We start from the raw sequence: 7,702 nt of genomic DNA on the forward strand, positions 1-7,702 counted from the left end.
TAGAAGAGCAACAAAGGGAGAAAAAAGGTGGAATTGATTTAAATGTTTTAAGTAAATATAGGTGAGACAAAGAAAGTTTCCTCAAACCTCTAAGAGCTTTTGGTTAAGTCTGAAATTAAGTTGACAAAATACAGTACTAGTATGAAAGCATGTGTTTTATTTTATTTTTTTTAAGTTTATTTATGCACAGAAGAGTTGAGGTGTAAGTCTGAGACGTGGGGGAGGAGAAGAAAGGATTTATTAGACATAGAGTAGGGAGCAGAACAGGCAGATCAACTGAAATACACTGTTGTGGGGAGCAGCAAGGGAGACAGGAGAAGTCTGCTGCACCTTGTAGGTGGGCTCCCAGGTAGGCTGGGAATCGAACTCATGCTGCAGTGGCTGCTGACAGCTTGATAGTGCTGAGACATAACCTCTTGTGCCACCAGGGAGGCCTAAAAGCATACAAGTTTAATTGAAATTTTATATCTATATAGGTGCCTTCACACAAGAATGAAGACCCAAACGAAAGACCAGAAGGGGAAGTTTTAGACCTCTTAAGGAGAGAACCATTGTTTCTGAAGAACTAACTAGACCTAGAAATTTGGGGTGGGAGTAGGAAATGAAGTAATGAGAATTAGTGGAAGGCAGCGGTTAGTGTAACAGGTCTCTGGGGCCACTGAAGAGTTGCTGCATAGAGTCAGAGAAACAATTTTTTGTTGGCTGCAAAGAAGCCCATAGTTAGAAGAAAGAAAATAACCCAGAGAATCTATATATCAAGTCCAACCCAGGTCATGTTTATGAGTTGCTAGAATGCAATAAAGGCTTAACTATTAGTTAAGCAGAGAAAAATGGCTAAATTATTGAACCATACCTTGGTAACCAACAATGATACTGAAATGTCAAACATTCAGTCTAATCTATTGTTATATCTAACTTGTTATCAGTCAGCTGTATATGTATGTATGCATTCATGAACTATTATTGCACTTGTATAGTCACATGTTTCATTTCAGCAAAATAATAGCATGAGTTATATTGAATTATTCTTAATCATTTAAACTTAAGGCTTTGTAATTTTGCTTGTAATTGTATGGTGTTTTAAAGATTATAATGAGTTTACATTTATATATGCTAGCAATATTGATATAAGAATGATTCAAGACAAGAATTATTTTCTCTCCCTTAAAAATAGTCTGAAATTTCATAAATCTGGGAAATACTAATGGAGTTCTTGGTGCTTCCAGGTTATGGCTCAATTTTTCGGAACCCATAGGCTTCTCACTTAACAGATAGAAGCAATAATTAGGCTTTTTCTAGGTAAGACACGATTAAGAACAGATTGAGAGGATGGCATCAATGACATGATATGCATCTTATGAAGTGATAAATGATATTGAAAAAGAGTTACTATTGGTACTACTTTTTTCATGTGAAAAAAGAGAGAGAGTGAGAGAGAGAGATTCATTATGATGGGAACTAAATAGACAATAAGCAGGAGGGGAATTAAAAACATTTTGCCCTGTTTCCAAAGTCTCTCATAAAAAAAAATACTCAAAATTGGAAATATAATAAAAGATCACCTATTATAACTGAGATTGCTTCTCAGAGGTTTTTACCTAATAAACATGAGAATTTGTTTTTGCAGGACAAAATGGATTAACATGCATTAACCATTTAAGATATGGTGTGATTAACAAAGGGGCAATTTAATTGAACTGATAAGGAAATTGTTCATAATGTTAATTATGTAGTGACTTTTTACTTTTACATTGAAATAATTGACTCTTAGAGAGACAATATGAACTAAAAGACACAGGGATGTACCTTATAGTTTTATGATCCCATTTTTTTCTTGAGGCAACAATCTGGAGAAATGCTCAATTTCAATATTTGGAATGCAGTCTGCTTTGTAGCATTGTAAAATCTCCTGTGTATTAAGCCTGCCAGATCTTAGCAAGGCTTGCTTCATTGTCTGACTCTCTTTTCCTAGTGGTGCCTCTGAACTCTTCCCTTGGGTGCCATATGGACTGGCCATGCCCTTCTTGTTATTATTCCCCAAAGACATTCATGCACTTTCATGTTTCAGCTTCACTGCATCTGCTGTTTCCTTTATCAAAAATGCATCCCCTTCCCACTTTGTTCTTGATGAATCTTTACTCATCTTCCAAGATGCTCAATTTTAAACTCCCTGGAAGCTGACTAGACTAATCCCATATATTATGTATTTAGTAAACTGGCTCATAACTTCAGCCTCAAGCTTCAGATTACATCAGGTATTATGCTGTCTTATCGTTAATCCAATGTGACTTTCATTTTTATGTATTTATTTTAATGGAGCACCACTGTCTCACATCCTTGTTAATATTTTGACAGTATAGGGATTCTCCCCTCTGTTGTGGCCACCATATCTGAAACATGTCTTTCTCATATGTATGTCTTTTGCACCCAGCTAGATAATCATCTATAATAAAGTTCTAAATAAGTTAGTAAGTATGCATTGAGACAGTTCATGTGAAATACTTATCATCAATCATTAATATGAAAGATCAATTATAACTATGTTTTCAGAGGAAAAGATTGATCAGAACATGTCAACCTTTTGGCTCTTGCCAAAAGAGTGGAATATTACCTAATAAGTGACAACTGCAGAAATTAATATTCAAAATAAAGACTATTTGACTTTGTTCATATGGTGCTAAATAATTGATATGGATGTTTATAATATATTCTTTGACTTTTAAAATAATATTTTGTTATAAAAGTGACAAAAATGTATATTTTAAAACACATGTATAGTACATAAACCATTAGGTTAAGAGTACATCAAATAATTTATAATCTCACTGCATACAATGAAGTGTCTAAAATTAACTTTTTGGTGAACTTCTTCCTATATTCACACATCTTCAAATTAGTTTCATTTTGAAGTTATTTTAGCACTAATTAACCATCCAATATATTTTATGCTAGGCCTTGGGTGTTTCTGTGGCGAGCAACATTAAATAAAATTGGTCAAAAATCTAAAAATATATGTTTATATTCATATGCACGTACAAATAATATATTCTAAGGAAAGATTAATAGTATAATAGCATCATATGTCATAGGTTTAATACTCAGAATGAGGTTAAGGGGGATTTTACTGATTGAGTTAATGTTAATGACTCATAATTTGAGATTTGAACATTTATATTTGATAAGATCAATAATTTGTAATGACTCAGTGTCAAGTAAATACTTAATCATATCACTTTCCTTGGATAAAAATTCCTCCAGTGGACTTTGAACTTGTTAAAATGGAAATGGGAGAAGTTTGGATGGTTTTGTACACAGCTGAGGTCTAAGTTGTCTTTTGTTAATATTAGCTACAAACCTTTACACCTCAGCTCCATGAAACGGGACCAAAAGACTTGCCCAAGATACTGCATGTATAAAGAAAAAGGAGCAAGTACCTGGTCTCGTTTAGTTTTGTAGTCACCAAATAGTCACTCTTTCCAAAGAACATTTTTATAGCAAGCCAAACACAGGTGCACACTATTTTTACGAAAGCTTCTTCAAACAAATCTAATTATTAAAACGTCTGTTTGTGAAAGTGTTTGCCACAGCATAACTTAATAAGAAGAATTTCTGTCACACATGTCATTGAGGTTTACAAATTTAATATTATATCAAATTTTTTTCAGAAACATTTTCTGTATAAAAATGTTTTTACCTTGGAACTAGTACCTTGAAAACAACTTAGCACTCTCTGATTTTGAGGGAGTAATTAGAACAGAAGAAAAAATATAAAAATATAAAATAAGTGCTATTTTTATTCTATATTCCATTGATGCAGCAATGCATTATCGTGTTCTAGTTAGATATAAATACAAAGACAAGAGGAGTTATTTTGAGATATAACACAAATATGTATATTTATCTGCCTATTATCTATCTTCTGTCTAGTAACATCTATCAACCATTCATTCATCTCTCTTCTATCTACATTATCCTTGTCTCAAGAACATTTCCAGTGACTGTCATATCTCCAGCTCATTGCAGGCAGACATCACTTGGCAGTGTCTGCCATAACTTCCACGATGAGAATGAACAGTCAAGCTTAGAACCTATGAGTGTCAATCTATAAACATTAATGAATACCAGGGGGTATAAAATTCTCACTACAGACATTTCTTGTTAAGCCTGATATTTTAAGAGCAGACAGGTGGAGTTTTGCACCTATTTCTGCAACTTGTTCACTGTATGAATTCCATTACTTAATCTCTCCACTCTGAAAATTCAGAACTATATGTACCTTACAGGACCTTGTTGAATAAGGTTTTTCAGATAAAAAATTTGGCATGGAAAGCAGCTTGGAAAGATTGTGGCATACTGGAGTAAGAATGCATTTTGTATATCTGTAGTATAATGTTAGACCATATGAGTAATTCACTCTGAAATCACAGATTTACTTGGAAGAACTATTGTGTCAAAAGGTTTTTAGGTGTTACTGTCACAGATGCTTTAACAGATGGACCATAATATCTGAAAAGTGTGTGTCACATCAAAATTGTGAAATATTATAAGGAAATGAGTCGACTCTCTGATAAGAAAACAGATATGAAACACAATTTTTATTTCTATTTTTAAGTTTTGAAAATTTATGCTTCTCCCAATCATATGTTTCCTTTCATTTTTTTTCACCTCCCCCTTACCTGAGATTCTTACTGTCATCTAGTTTTATATGAATCCCTAACATCAGGTTAAAATTCTTTCCTCCATCCATGGATGACTGATTTTTTTTGTTCCATTCAATCAAACCAATTTTAGTATAGAAATGAATCTTTATACTCTACAATAATTGTTTAAAATATGTGAATCAATATAATTTAGAGTTAGCTTAGGTAGAAAATATTCTGTAGTGGTGTTCAGTCTTTCTACACACACACACACACACACACACACAGAGACACACTCAAAAGAATGAAAATAGTTTCTTTTGAGATGTTAAATTAATGGCATTCTTTTTAATTTTCCCTATGCATAATAATAAAAATGCTTATGATATTTTAAATAATATATTTTTATTGATATGACCTATAGTCCCATATTTTAGCATCTTCACTCAAATGGGTAGGAATGTAATAAATCAAGTCAGAATGTGAAGTAAATATAAACAACTTTGAAGGTGAGAAAGATATTTATGGATTAAAACCCCCTAAATTTGTACCTTTTCATTTTATCTTGTTACTGTAAATTATGCTCATCTTAATGTTTATAACTAAAAAAATAACAGATGGAGAAGGCAAAGAAAAAGGAGAGGGTCATTCAAATAACTGAGTATCCTCTCAAGATTCTAGCAAAAAGAAGCATTCCTGTATTATTTTATAAGGTACTCCTCAGAAAACAAAGCATCTGACAATTAAACAAGTGTTTACTGATTCCAAAATATTTTATGCTATTTAAGTCAAGCTGAATTACTTGTTTTCTATCAGTCATTTTGCAAGAATATTATTATAATATTCTAACATTTTTACTCATTAATTTAACAATTTCTTCAGTTATGTGTTGTATAGTTATCTAAATTATTTGTATCCCTATAATAATCATATTTAGGAAATAATTAGTACTAGTATGAAAACCACATTAGGAATAATTATAACAAAAATGTATTATCATCTAAATAAACAAAAAGTAACAGAGTAGTATTTTTGACAGCTTATACTAAAAGTTGCTCAGGAAACAAATTTTTATATGGATTTTTCCAAGAGAAATAAAACTAAAATATGCTTTCTGGCTATAAAAATTCAAAACAGGGCCCTCCCTGGTGGCACATCAGGTTAAAATACAGCACTAAGAAGCTAAAGCCATTTCAGCATGAATTCGATCCCCTCCCTGGAGGTGACCCACATGACGCGGCAGACCTCTCCTGACCTGCCTGCTGCTCCCCTCAGCAGTGTACTTCGGCAGTCAGCCTGTTCTGCTTCCCACTCTGTCTCAGGTGAATCCTCTCACCATTCCTGCACGTCTGGCCTGTACCCCAGGTCTGTATGCATATATAAATAAATCTTTAAAAAATTTTAAAACAATTTAAAAATGTTATATTTCTTACTCTATCTACATCAATACACAATTATTTAGAACAAAAAAAATTAGAATCTCAATATAGAATCTGAAAAGAAAGGTGATCATCAGCCGAACTAATTTATTTTTCAGTGTTGATAAAAGTATTTGTTTTATGGTAGTCTGAGTCAGTTTTTCTTTTTTTCTCTCTCTCTCCTGTCTCTGAAAATTACTTCTTGCTCCTTGAAACTGAAATGTCAATTGTTACTATAGAGGTGACTTCAATTTAATGGGCAACAATGATTAAATCACTATATATTTTAATATAACAATATGTTTACGGTATGAACTGGTATTTGATCATAGCAATAACTTTGTTAGTGGGGAATTAGAATAAATTATCTTGTTATAGGTCATTCATATTAGGTTCAAATTATTTTGAATTTTGAATTAATATATAAATTGAAGAGAAATTGAAATAAGGCAGGAACATAATAAGGCTTGATAGAAAAAAAGGAGTGGACATGGTTGAAAAATTAAAAGATACGTACTTTATCATCAGGCAAACTACTAAGTAAACCATGGAAGTTTGATAAAATTCCATTTCTTAATGAAATTCTATTGACCATTTGAATCGTATAAAAAAAGAGAATGGATATGATTCTTTATTCAGTACTGATAATAAGAAAAAACATATTTGGCCACTATAGTTTAAAATTTGGTAGAGTGCCATGCTTTAAAAAAAACTTCTCTTCCACATCTTTGAAATTTATAACCTGCTGAATCTGGGAATGTTGCAATAAAGTACCTACAGCTCTCTATTGGAAATTAGGAAATCTCTATCCTTGTCAAAAAAAAAAAATGGCTTTCTTTCTTTTTTTTTTGATCTTCAGTATTTTTAGCTAAATGCTGGAATTATAACAATGGGATATTTCATATATGATGAAAACTTAACTATAGGCATATGAACTTAGCTTCAAAAAGTAAAATATCGCTTATAACATGCAAATTTGGGATAAAGGTATTTCAAGGATCTTCCGACAACCAGAGATGACATAAAGAGTTGGACAGCTTCTGAAAAATAGAAAAAGAAAATCAGAAGGCTTATTTTGCTTATTTCATCAGCATCCATACTGCCTGTAACAGGAGGGATAAAATCTGTAGTCATTTGATTTTGAGTGTTATGGGTCTATATATCTCAAAAAAGCTTGGAATCACTTATTCTAATCAGATTGACTCCTGCAATTCTTTCTCAATGATTATCAAATGTAGCATGTTTAAGACTTAAAGTTTTAGAACCAGATTGTCTGGATTTAACAAGTTTAAGAGTTGTACAGATTTAAACCCAGATTGTCTGGATTCAACTCCAAGCTCTGCAATTTATGAACTATTTAATTTTGGAAAGTAATCAAATGCCTCTATGTTTGTTCTTCCTATTCTGAAATGAATTGTCTGTAACAAGAGTCAAATGGGATAATATATTCAAAGGAACAAAAAGAGTGTCTGACACAAGTAAGGGTTCTACAAATGTTTGAAAAAATAAAATAATAAGACAGGAGGAAGAGGAAGAGTAGGTTTAAGAGAAAAAGTATAGGAGAAGAAGAGGAAGAATTTAGCTGTCAATGTACAAGTTCTGATTTAGAACTTTTTCTGAAAGACAAAGCTTTTATATATATAT

This window comes from Condylura cristata, unplaced genomic scaffold (genome assembly GCF_000260355.1).
Source record: "Condylura cristata isolate star-nosed mole 26May11 unplaced genomic scaffold, ConCri1.0 scaffold00002, whole genome shotgun sequence".
In the NCBI taxonomy this organism is placed as follows: Eukaryota; Metazoa; Chordata; class Mammalia; order Eulipotyphla; family Talpidae; genus Condylura; species Condylura cristata.